Raw genomic sequence first — 13,783 nt, 5'->3', positions numbered from 1 at the left:
AGAAGCAGAAGACATCAAGAAGAGGTGGCAAGAATACACAGAGGAATTATACCAGAAAGAAATGGATGCCTCGTACACCCCAGGTAGTGGGGTTGCTGACCTTGAGCCAGACATCCTGGAGAGTGAAGTCAAATGGGCCTTAGAAAGCACTGCAAATAACAATGCCAGTGGAAGTGATGGTATTCCAGCTGAACTATTTAAAATTTTAAAAGATGATGCTGTTAAGGTGCTACACTCAATATGCCAGCAAGTTTGGAAAACTCAGCAGTGGCCAGAGGATTGGAGAAGATCAGTCTACATCCCAATCCCAAAGAAGGGCAGTGCTAAAGAATGCTCCAACTACCGCACAATTGCACTTATTTCACACGCTAGCAAGGTTATGCTTAAAATTCTACAAGGAAGGCTCAAGCAGTATGTGGACCGAGAACTCCCAGAAGTGCAAGCTGGATTTAGAAGAGGCAGAGGAACCAGAGACCAAATTGCAAACATGCGCTGGATTATGGAGAAAGCCAGAGAGTTCCAGAAAGACATCTACTTCTGCTTCATTGACTATGCAAAAGCCTTTGACTGTGTTGACCACAGCAAACTATGGCAAGTTCTTAAAGAAATGGGAGTGCCTGATCACCTCATCTGTCTCCTGAGAAATCTCTATGTGGGACAAGAAGCTACAGTTAGAACTGGATATGGAACAACTGATTGGTTCAAAATTGGGAAAGGAGTACGACAAGGCTGTATATTGTCTCCCTGGTTATTTAACTTATATGCAGAATTCATCATGCGAAAGGCTGGGCTGGATGAATCCCTAGCCGGAATTAAGATTGCTGGAAGAAATATCAACAACCTCAGATATGCAGATGACACAACCTTGATGGCAGAAAGTGAGGAGGAATTAAAGAACCTTTTATTGAGGGTAAAAGAGGAGAGCGCAAAATATGGTCTGAAGCTCAACATCAAAAAAACGAAGATCATGGCCACTGGTCCCATCACCTCCTGGCAAATAGAAGGAGAAGAAATGGAGGCAGTGAGAAATTTTACTTTCTTGGGTTCCATGACCACTGCAGATGGTGACAGCAGCCACGAAATTAAGAGACGCCTGCTTCTTGGGAGGAAAGCAATGACCAACCTAGACAGCATCTTAAAAAGTAGAGACATCACCTTGCCAACAAAGGTCCGTATAGTTAAAGCCATGGTTTTCCCAGTAGTGATGTATGGAAGTGAGAGCTGGACCATAAAGAAGGCTGATCGTCGAAGAATTGATGCTTTTGAATTATGGTGCTGGAGGAGACTCTTGAGAGTCCCATGGACTGCAAGAAGATCAAACCTATCCATTCTTAAGGAAATCAGCCCTGAGTGCTCACTGGAAGGACAGATCGTGAAGCTGAGGCTCCAATACTTTGGCCACCTCATGAGAAGAGAAGACTCCCTGGAAAAGACCCTGATGTTGGGAAAGATGGAGGGCACAAGGAGAAGGGGACGACAGAGGACGAGATGGTTGGATAGTGTCTTCGAAGCTACAAACATGAGTCTGACTAAACTGCAGGAGGCAGTGGAAGACAGAAGTGCCTGGCGTGCTCTGGTCCATGGGGTCACGAAGAGTCGGACACGACTAAACGACTAAACAACAACAACAACAACAGTTCACATAGTGAAAGAATCAAAATCTACTCCAGTTGCTACTGTACATTGGTATGTGTGGCTATCACTTTTTCCTCATCTTCTACCAGAACTGATGAGCTCGGTATTGCATCATTATTCCCTTGCCTGACAGATTAACGCAACAACTGAGATGAGTATATGGAGAAGATTAATTTAGGAATTAGCATAAATTGACTTGGCTTTGTGAGCAGGTGATAGAGGTTTTTAAATGACTATGCAGCAGCATAATTTTGAAACATGCCCGTTTGAATTTTACCCAGGAACATGAAAGTGGTAATTTGAATGAAAGGCTCACTATTCGATAAAAGTAACATGCCCTCGACTATCATTTTGGTCATCATGGACCAAAAAAATAAAAATAAAATGCAAATTTTATTCAGGAACTTAAATGTGTAGGTTATCACATCTGTAACCCTTTGGATCTTGATGGATTTCATGCAGGTAATTGATGATGGATAAAAATATGTTGCCCATTATGATTTTAGGGAAGAAAGCACCTTGTAAGAGGGAAAGGGGCAGAAACATGGCCACATCTTAAAATCTTAATGTGAAGATAGGCCTTCAGGTTTTGCATGAAATACAAGCATCTGTTTCAGCATATTTGTGCCTGAAAAGCTGCTTTTCATAGCCCACCAACCCTCTGCCAAAATCTGGCACCTCTTCTTACCTTAGAAGAAGACATCCTCTGGCATGGCACCCCTTGCACTAAGAATTTAGGGTTCAGGAAAAAGGAAGGAGTGCTTGTAGGAAGGTCTTAGGGCTCAAGAACAGCATGGCATGACACCCTCTAATAATATTTATTGCGGTCCAACGACCCATAACATGGATTCAGAATAAAATACAGATTCATACAGACAACCCCCAGGGAAGGGAGACCGAAACCTTCTTTGTTTAGTCATGGGTATGTTGATCTTTGATTTGTACGACTACTGAAAGAAACTGCCACGGCCACTGTGATATCATTGGACTTTTCATCTAGAAGATATTTGGTATAGTAGACTTCAGTTTGACCCAACCAATTTGCCAATAGTGGTTTAATCAATAGTTCCCTAGCTTGATCATATTGTCCACAATGCAATAAAATATGCCTCATGCAGTCAACGTCCTGAGAGCATACACAGATCCTATTTTGATAAGGGATACCTCTCAGGCTGCCATTTAACACTTCCGATGGGAATACATTAAATCTGGCTTTGGTGAAAAGACACCGATATGTTGGTACAGACAAATTTCTAAGATATACAGGTGTCTGAAAATTGAACCCATAGTGGGGACTTCCGGGTTAGCGCAATCGGCTAATGGCGGATTCCCTCCGAGCTCCGGAGGGAATCGGCTGCGCAGGAGCTGGGTCTGGCCGCTGCGGCGACGCGGGGATCCTCAGAAATCACAGGCGCTGAAGCCTGTGAACCTGGTGACTCGGCGGGCACCATTTGCGCCCCCCGACCTGCGAAGGAGCCTTTTTAAAGGCTTCGGAACGGGGGACGGGGTGAGCGGTGCAGTGCTGAGAGTCGACTGCTCCTCCTGCGGAGTGAAGCCGCATGCCATGGTCGGAGAGCGCTGACTTCTTCTTGTGAACAATTGGACTCTAAAAGTAACAACCTGTGAGTAGTACGGAAATTGGACTTGTAAAGGAAATTTTTTTGTTGAATTTGGCACGATCGGGGAAGGTGCAAACAGGAAGTCCGCCTCCTCGTCTTGTAAATAATTTAAAGCAAGGACTAGTTAACTAAGGTCGAGAGAATTTCTTTTTCTTCATTGGGTAAAAGATATTAATTTCACGATTTGGCAGTATAAGCATAAATAACTTTATCGGAGGATAAGAGCTAATTTTGAGAGCTGAAGTGCCACCCCCCCGGACCCGGGAGTGATCCGTGAGAGAGCCTGTTGAGGAGATATAGAAGAGTTTGACAGCTGTCAAAATTAGCTGTCAAGAAGGAAAAAGAGAACTTTGTTTCTGCTGTCTCTGCTGGAAATATTTGTTGCAATCTGGTTATATTTTGTTGAAAACAAGGAAGAACTGATACAAACTAACTTGACTTTTGGATTTGAACTGGAAAGAATACTAAGTTACCAAAATCCCTCTAGAGGGGGATTTGGGACATTACAAGAATGGCTGGAGGAGGGAAAATTCAAGCTGGGTTGGACAGAGCTTTTGTTCTCTTGGGAAAGTTACAAGGCCAAATGGATGTTTTGGCTACAAATGTTGCAACTCTGAACTTAACAGTAAATAATATCATTGAATTAGATAAGGATTTGACTCAGGAAGCCCATGCAGCTGGACAAAAAGAGAAACTTGAGAGTTCTGAGAGTGTGGAGAAGGAGACATATGTTGTTTCTGAAGAAAAGGAAGGAGGAGCTGTAATTTTGCAGATGACAAAGGAGAGCCAGAGGCCTGACATGATGGTTACAAAGGAAAATAAGAAATCAAGCCAGAGGCCTGACATGATGGTTACAAAGGAAAATAAGTACTGGATGATGAGAATCTGGTTTGAATTGGAGATTGAAGAATGGAGAGATCTCCTTATGTGGAGATCTGAAGACCTATGGATTACAAATTTGATTAAGGTGGAAGTTGGAGCTTTCGGGATAATTGGACTTAAAAGGAGTAAGAAACAAGATTCGGGCTCCACTTTTAAGTATGGAGGTCTGGCTGGAAGAAACATGGACGTTATGGGGACAGAGCTTCTCCGAGATCTGGTGTTTAATACTAAAGACTATAAAAAAAACCGGCAGAGAGGAATTGAGAGAGAATTAAGAGCCTCGGATGTGAGGTCTCCAGGCTGATAGTAGATTAGGACTGATGGACATCTGTTGGGGATCGAAACCAGGAAAGGGGGTGGTGGGGTTTGGGAATCCAAAGGGTGTATAATTATAATCTGTTTTTTTATTTTGTTTTGTTATTAGTAAGAAAATTGGGGAATTCGTGGAAGGGAATTTGGGTCGACTTTAGAAAAAGGTTTTAAGAATGAGTACTGATGTATAAATATGGATGTTTATAAGTTAAAATTGGTTTTTTCTTTAAAATGAACTAAATATAAAAAGGTTAAAAATTGGGGATAAGAACTTGTTGAACTAACAATTTGAATTGGAATATAAGAAGGGGAGGTGTGGGGAAGTCAGGGAAATATGTCATTGAAAATACGGATTGTAAACTTTATGTGTTTTTTTATTTTTTTGTTTTTTTACTAAGATGGAAAATTTTAATAAACATTTATTAAAAAAGAAGAAGAAAATTGAACCCATAGTGAATTCCTACTGCTAATGGGCCACAGATAACATGAGATTGAGATCGGAGATCACTATGTGATATGTCCCAGAGCCTTTGCCTCAGAGATTTAAGGGCGGTATCATAGCCCAGATGTTACAGGAGAGAAGGTGGCATACCAATCAAAGTGGCTTTTCTAACCATAATTTTCATCCATGAGCTGGTAAACTTCTCGTTGTGTAGGTATGGAAGTAACCCCTTCCCTAGGCCAAAGACTGAGATCTTGAGCCAGTATCTCAGGGCAGCCCACCATGCTTTAGTTGATAGAGGACATTCACCTGTTTCTAAAAATAGTATTGCATTTGGAACACAATTTGGAACTTGTAGGAGGGACCGGAGAAACTTTGCCTGGAAGCCATCAAACCTGGAGAATGAGCCATTGAACCAGATGTTTGAGGCACAGAGGAGTTGAGAGATGGATTTTGCATTAAATACCTTAATGGCTGATGGAACATAATGGCCTCCTCTTGTCTAAAAGAATGGAAGTATAGCCAGTTTGCTTACCTCCGCCTTTTGATAGGCGGTCTGCCAATGAAGTTTCCAGGACTTGGAATGATGGAATAGAAGCCCTAGGTACCAGAAGAATTTGGTCTGCTCTAGTTTGTGACCGTCCAGTACCCATTTACTTGGGGAGAATCTCTTCTCAAACTCCAGGACTTTTGATTTTTCATATTTGATGAATAACTCATTACCAGAGCAGTAGTCTGAGAATTTCACGACACCCTAGCAAGAAGACCTTAAGGTTGAGGAAACAGGAAGGGTGCTCCTTTTAGCACAGATGCCCTGCCAGAGGCAGAAGAGAAACTTTTCTAAGGTAAGAATAGGGCTTTGCTTTTCATTTTTCAATCCCATGGCAGTACTGCAAAAGGGAAGAAAAACGCTGTTGAGAACCCATTCCCTCCCAATTAGCAGAAGAGAGGGGTCTCTCTGAATATGTGTCTGTCTGATTGTGTGGCAAGTGTACATATGTGAGTGTGTGCTGTATATGTGGCTAGTGCGTGGTATATATGTTCTGTATATGTGGTTTTCATGTCATATGCAGTGTGTGTGTCTGTACATTAGCCATTTTGGCTACACGTCACTGGCAAGTAGCTCTTAGTTGAAGAATGAGATACAATATGGAACACTTCCCTTAAGAATGTTCAGGAATTTTTACAGGTATTAGCCTCAGAGGAGCCTTTACAAAACGAAGCTGCAAGAGACATATTTAATGCTGGTAACCAGAACCATCTGTCTGTCCCTGGCTGCCCATGGACCACCTGTCCCCCCACCCTCTTTGCTTCTGCATCCTCTTTGGGACTTGTCCTTAGTCTGTCTGTCTTGAATGGATGAATTCCTTTTCTGAGGCTTCCCTGGTTATTTGTCTCATGTTCTTTGCCTGCACTGCAGACCTCATTCTGTCCTTGATCCTCTGATATTGAAAGGCATTTAGAGCAGTAAATATTCTGCAACAAATAAATTTTAGAGCCATGCATTCATAGTATCGGATAGATGAAGGAAGGAACCTTTATGTGATCTGACATATGAAGGGGGGAACCTTCATGGGCTATGACATTGCTATCACTAGTTGTGTTACTAGCAAAATGTCTGGGGAACAAATTGGGCTTTATGCAGATAAGTATTATAGTAGTTAACACTGATGGGAGGAGCTTACAGAGCAGGGCACAGTAAACTGGTGTGTCCTATTAGAGTTAAGGTTTCTTGCACTTGCCCTGTCTATCCCTTTGCCTTTTCTTTGGGCAGATTATAACCTTGTTTGTTTTCAATGTATTTTCTAGTAAGTCTGCCGCAGGAAGTGTGTGTGTATGCATTTGAAACAGATGCAAATAGCAGAAAATTCTTGGGTTATCTATCCTTAGATCCCATAAATCAGACTTAGTGTGTGCTTTACTGCCCTATTTGGTAGCCTGAAGCTAGTATTGAATTGCACAACGGTACACAATATGCAAATTGTTTGTTCCTCAGCAGGCCTGCGTTGCTTTTTTCTGTTTTCTTTCTTTCCCCCATAACAGCAGATATAAACTTTTTGTAATACCTCTCTGATCTCATTTTCCCTTTGAATTTTGCAGAAACTCTTGGAAGCTGCTAGCAACATTATTTATAAGTAATTTATTATATAAATATGATGATTAATCCAAAGTTTTGGTGAATTGGTGTCTCTTTAAAGACAGTAGGTCATATACAATACATTTTTCGATGCTGTTCAAGGCAGATTCCAAGAATGTTAGTGTGTACTTATCCCATCCCTGTAATATACCGTATTTTTCGCTCTATAGGACGCACTTTTTCCCCTTCAAAAATGAAGGGGAAATGTGTGTGCGTCCTATGGAGCGAAGACGCCATAGCCCTCCATAGGCACGCGTCACCTCTCCACCCGGGAGAGCGCGCGCGGGGCTAAAGCAGCCCCCCGCGACCCTCTCCCGGCTGGAGAGGTGACGCGCGCCTATGGCAGGAGCCTCCATAGGCGCGCGTCACCTCTCCACCCGGGAGAGCGCGCGCGGGGCTAAAGCAGCCCCCCGCGACCCTCTCCCGGCTGGAGAAGTGACGCGCGCCTATGGCAGGAGCCTCCATAGGCGCGCGTCACCTCTCCACCCGGGAGAGCGCGCGCGGGGCTAAAGCAGCCCCCCGCGACCCTCTCCCGGCTGGAGAAGTGACGCGCGCCTATGGCAGGAGCCTCCATAGGCGCGCGTCACCTCTCCACCCGGGAGAGCGCGCGCGGGGCTAAAGCAGCCCCCCGCGACCCTCTCCCGGCTGGAGAGGTGACGCGCGCCTATGGCAGGAGCCTCCATAGGCGCGCGTTACCTCTCCACCCGGGAGAGCGCGCGCGGGGCTAAAGCAGCCCCCGCGACCCTCTCCCGGCTGGAGAGGTGACGCGCGCCTATGGCAGGAGCCTCCATAGGCGCGCGTCACCTCTCCACCCGGGAGAGCGCGCGCGGGGCTAAAGCAGCCCCCCGCGACCCTCTCCCGGCTGGAGAGGTGACGCGCGCCTATGGCAGGAGCCTCCATAGGCGCGCGTCACCTCTCCACCCGGGAGAGCGCGCGCGGGGCTAAAGAAGCCATAGCCCCGCGACCCTCTCCCAGCTGGAGAAGTGACGCGTGACTATGGCAGCAGCCTCTCCGCTGCGCCTTGCTGCTCCCTGACCTGCTCTTTGGGGCTGGTGGTGGGCTTCCCCCCGCCAGCCCCAAAGAGCAGGTCCAAAGGAACCTGAAGCCTGGAGAGCGAGAGGGGTCGGTGCGCACCGACCCCTCTCACTCTCCAGGCTTCCAAGGTAGCCGCCTGAACGCACCTTAAAGGGCACCTTGTTTTAGAGCGGGAAAACAAGAGGGGGAAAATTCTCCCACTCTCTGCGCAGCGCCTCCTGCCACTTCGCTGAAGGGGCGCTGGGCAGAGAGCGGAATAATTTTTTTCCCTTGTTCTCCCCCCTCTAAAACAAGGTGCGTCCTATTGTCCGTAGCGTCCTATGGTGCGAAAAATACGGTATGTGATTATCTCATTGCACCTGGTTTCCAATTGCTCTTTATGTTTGACACTTTATCATGTATGTATTTATGTATTTATGTATGTATGTATCAACTATCTATCTATCATCTATCTATCTATCTATCATCTATCTATCTATCTATCTATCATCTATCTATCTATCTCTACCTACCTGTCTACAGTATCTATGTCTGTAACCCCCCAAAGACAATAGAAATGTAGGTTAGCAATAGAACTGCTTCATTGAACACTGCCATCCATCATTCTGCAAGGACTTCACTCTCTCTATATGTCTGTCCTTGTGTTGATCTGTTTTCCCACCAATTGTCTATAACCCTCAACACATGTTTGCAAAAAACGCACACCCTTTGCTCACCAACAGCTCTCAAAGTTCCAATAAGTGGAAAACTAGGCATCCGATTTAAGTGTTTTGGTGAGAGAGAAAGATAAAAAGGCAATGAATAACAGAAACAAAACCCTCTTGTCAAGAAGAAAGATTATTCAGGATCTATGGACTAGGTTAACAGAGGTCTCGTAAGGTCTAGCTTAGTGGAAGAGCACCTGCTTTTTATTGGGGAGATCCCTTGTCAATATCCTGTAAAGGTGCTGCCCATCAGTGTGGATAATATTGAGATAGATGAACCAATGGGCTGACTCAATATAAAATAGCTTCCTCTGTTCCTATGAGTTGTAACCTTGAAGAGTATTAGGAGAGCTGGTGCAGCATAATGGTCAATTGACTAAGTTGTGGATCCTGAATTATTCATTTTTAATCGTGCTTCTGCTATGGACTCGCTAGGCGCTCTTTGGCAAGCTGCTCTCTCCCAGTTTCAGCACCCTTCTCCTCTGGGAGATAATATTACTAATTATAAGGTTATTATAAGGATTGCATCCAGATAATGCATTTGAAGAGCTATGAGCACTTACGTGCAAGTGCTGTACAAAGTGCTTATTAATTGTTTTTCTCCCACTGCTAGTCTTGGTGGAAACATAGTGGAACATGGGAACAGTAAATGAAGATTAGCCACATATTATGAAATAGACAGGAAAATTATTCTATGACAGTGGGGTGAGGAGGTGCAGCTACCTCCGCACACATCAGAGAGATATCATGAGCATGGTTTCTGAGTAAATGTTTAGTGGATTGCAGCCAGTGGCTGCGTTCAAAGCATTATTCTTTGGAAGCAATTGATTCAATAAAAATCTGTGGGATCCTATTCCAAGAAAATAGGTTTGGATCTAGGCCAAGAAGGATAATTTCCCCAACTCCATTTTAAAAGTAGCTCCTTTTAAAATGGAATTGCTGTGATGGAATGTAATGGAAGGACAGTGAGCAGACTGTGTCTAAAGTTTAGGACCCGGGTGGCGCTGTGGGTTAAACCACTGAGCCTAGGACTTGCCTATCAGAAGGTCGGTTCGAATCCCCACGATGGGGTGAGCTCCCGTTGCTCGGTCCCTGCTCCTGCCCACCTAGCAGTTTGAAAGCACGTCAAAGTGCAAGTAGATAAATAGGTACCGCTCCGGCGGGAAGGTAAACGGCGTTTCCGTGCGCTGCTAAGGTTCGCCAGAAGCGGCTTAGTCATGCTGGCCACATGACCCGGAAGCTGTACGCTGGCTCTCTTGGCCAGTAAAGTGAGATGAGCGCCGCAACCCCAGAGTCGGCCACGACTGGACTTAATGGTCAGTGGTCCCTTTACCTTTACCTAAAGTTTAGGAAAGACTCCTGCCTGAAACCCTGGAGTCTGCCAGCCAGTGAAGACATTGTTGAGCTTGCTGGGCCAATAGTGGGAATCAGTTTTGAGGCAAAACAGCTTCTCATCTTCTTCTAAAAGTCGTAGGACTACTTTGGCTACATGTGGAAATGTCACAAAAGAAAGACCAAACTGGTAACCTTGAGTCTGACTTTTCTTTCTCTACCCCAAAGCTATAACTTCTATAATTAACTTTCATCACTTTTCTCTGGCTTTTCAGCATATGACATGGATGAGTACCTATTCTGAGACACTCCATAGAAATAGGGACACAAGGAGAGAAGTATATGAGGCAGTAAGCTTTGCATATTCCTCAGATTTCCTTGATTTGAGTAGCTTTACTATAAAGTGTTCAGGAATTAATGGAGTTGTGGAGGGGAGCATAGTCACAATGCAATGTACTGTGACAGGGTTGTGGGATTTGGGGCTGTCTGGCTTCCTCACTCCCACCAGCTTTCAAGCCTAATTTATATGCGACAGAAGCCATGAATGAAGAATTTATGTCCCCATGTGCCCACACCAGGTTTAAATGCACTTAATGTGTGTGCATGCTAGGGACAGATGAATCTGTTCATTTCTCCTTTCTCTAAGTTTCTCATATTTCTCAATATTAACTTCAGTACTCCACGTTTCCACATTGGTTTTCTTTCTTCTTCTTTTTTTGAATGTCCTCATTAAAATTCATTAGCATTCAGTGTGGATTTTCCTCATATGCACATTTCTACAAGCAACCCCCCCCAATGCATTTTTTGTATATTATTTTCATTAATCTATGCATTTTGCGGGGGACACACAGTTGCTAACATAAGCATTTCTGTACACATTACTTGGCTGGATAACTGCATTGCAAAATCCAGAGCAGTGTGAATTTTGAAATTGCATTTATTATGCAGGTTTGTCTTTAAATGCAAACTGAACTACATTTCTCTCTCCTCTCCCCTCTATTCCTAGTGCCAGCACACTGGATGTTCCCCATAGCTTAAGGCTGTGTGTGGGCCCACGATAACTATCAGAGAGCTGGAGTCAAGGAACAGCCATTGTACTCAAGTATGGGTTGTTTTTCATGTGACTCTGCTCTCTGCTCAGTTTTTAGCAGGTTCTTGAAGCATTGCAAAGCCTGTTTCAAGACTAAGGTGGGCAAAGGCAATTCTGTTGTACCACCACAACAAGCCAGCCTGAAAAGCAGTCCGCTACTATAGAAGCTAACCACAAAATATGTTAACAAAGGAGATGTTGGATTTTTTTTTTTTTTTTAATGTTGACTAGTCACAGTTTTGTACTACAGAACCAGTGGTCAGGCCTGAAATGTGGATGCAGCAGTTGGCAGCAAAATTGGTAGAAGCAAAACATCATGTTGGGCTTAATGTGAAACAAGAAAATACTGTGCTGTTTACAATAAATATAATAGGGCTGCCGTAAGTCCTGATTTTCCAGGAAAATGTCCTGGAATTTGCCTCTGAAAATGGCCTCCTGGATTAATATTTTTTGGAAATTGGGTGATGAGGGCTAAATCATGCTGAAAATGCCTCAAAAAGCTCAGGTTTTTTACGTTTTGAAACATGGCATCCCTAAAATATAACCCTGATTTAGCTAGTGACAATTATACTATCCTTTTTTTCAAGTTTTGTGGCTTAGTCTGCATGTTGGATTGAACTTCTTTCCCTTTCCTTTCTTATCATTAGAAAATATATATATATATATATATATATATATATATATATATATGTATGGAGAGAGAGAAAATAAAATTACCAAAACTTTTGTATGCCTGTCATTTCCAACCATTATCATTATGTGCACACACAATTGTAATGATATCAGACATTCGAACTTTTATTACCACTTCAAAATGCATTTTGCAAGGGAGAAAGAAAGAATTGATCTTTCAGTCAAATACATAGTCCCTCGTGGAGAGCAAACTAAATTAAGAAACACGTTTAAAAGTTTAGCTTTCAACTGATCGCTTGTACATCAAAAGCAGGGGAGCTGGTCAGCACTGAGTAGCATGTACAGTGTTTCTGTCTTACCCAGGCTGACTCTTCATCCTGCCAAAAGTAGAAAGAGGAAAGTAGAAAATGGGGTACCATAGGGGAAGTGGGGTGGGGGTTTTGCCATTGACTTTGGCTCAAATGTACAGGCTACATATCCTCAAGCAAGCAGAACCAGCCACCAGGATTTAAAACTGTAGTATCCTATGTTTGCTAATTAGCTTTCCATTGCATGATGTTAATTTAGGCAACAGCTTGAAAAGGGGCTAAATATCTGGAGTGCAAGATTTCACCCTTGCTTGGTTCAGGAGCATACAGAAGGGTTTATCTTAGTGGACAACATGTCAAAAATTTAACACTGTACAGTGGTACCTCGGTTTACAAACAATCTGTTCTGGAAGTCTGTTCTTAAACCAAAACCGTTCTTAAACTGAGGCGTGCTTTCCCTAATGAGGCCTTCCGCCACCGGTGCCTTTCCACTGTTTGGATTCCGTTCTTAGACTGAGGTAAAGTTCTCAAACCAAGACATTATTTCCAGTTTTGTGGAGTTTGTAAACCAAATTGTTCTTAAACTGGACTGTTCTTAAACCGAGGTACCACTGTGTTTGAAAAGACAAATCAGATAGAAGTCAATATTAAGATCTTCATCTCTGATATCAGGTGTTGGTCAGGAGCAGGTCAGCAATAAATCACACGGCATCAGTGCTGTTAACTCTTTATTCAAGGGGGGGGGGGGGGAATCTGTTCAGGAGACCAGGTATAGTGAGCACAGCAACTTTTCCTGAAGATCTTGCCCCTATGAAGGCAGTTATGGGGACGGACGATCCCCTCCTTCCCACAGTTGTCTAGGTCTCCTCCTCCCCTGGCAATCCCCAAGCAATCTGAGACTCTTGTCACTATGCCTGTCTTTGCTCCTCCTCTTCATATCTCTTCTGGTTCCATGAGACTGGAAACTGGAGACAGGAGGGGAAGACACCCTGGCTTCATCACCAGCCTGACTCATCACTGCCTCTTGGCATCTCTTGCTTCCGCCTCAGCTTCTGGACTCCTCTCTGCCACAGATTCTTTCTGCTCACTAAACCCTGTTACCTCTTCAGCTTCCGAAACCACATCCCAGTCTGCTCCCTCCTCTTCCTCTGACCATTCATTGTTGTCCCACCACCAATCCTTGGGCTCTGAACCTTTTCCCCTCGGGGGTTCCTCAGCTGCATCCAGCCAATCCTTGACACCAGGGCTCACAAGTAAGAGTTATGATATAATTTATGTCAGCTTTCTCCAACCTGATGCCTTTCCATTGTTGGACCATAATTCTCATTAGTCCTGGCCAGCACATTTGTACTTCCTAGGGCTGATGGGAATTGTAGTGAAAAATCCTGGGAAGGTGTCAGCATGTGTACTAAGAAATATTATATTCAGGCCAGTGTCTTGCTTAAATGCCTGCCTATCTATCATCTATCACAATTCTATCATACCACTTGTCCATGAAGTTCAAAGCCCCATTCCTTGGTCAATCTCATTCTGTCTACAAAATAACTCTGAGAGGTTAGGATGAGATCCTGGACCATGATGATCTCTCAGTAAACTTTATGATTACATTAGGATTTGAACTCAGGTCTCCCCATTCTAGACCCAGCAGTTTCCA

General features: G+C 44.0%; 1 protein-coding gene across 17 annotated transcripts in view; it reads left to right on the top strand.

Moving 5' to 3' along the window:
* PTPRT (protein tyrosine phosphatase receptor type T) overlaps positions 1–13,783 on the top strand; it is a 568,067-nt gene that overhangs the window by 246,984 nt on the left and 307,300 nt on the right. The window lies entirely within an intron of this gene.

This window comes from Podarcis filfolensis, assembly GCF_964270895.1.
Source record: "Podarcis filfolensis genome assembly, chromosome: 6".
NCBI lineage: Eukaryota > Metazoa > Chordata > Lepidosauria > Squamata > Lacertidae > Podarcis > Podarcis filfolensis.
This window is presented reverse-complemented; position numbering and strand designations above follow the sequence as displayed.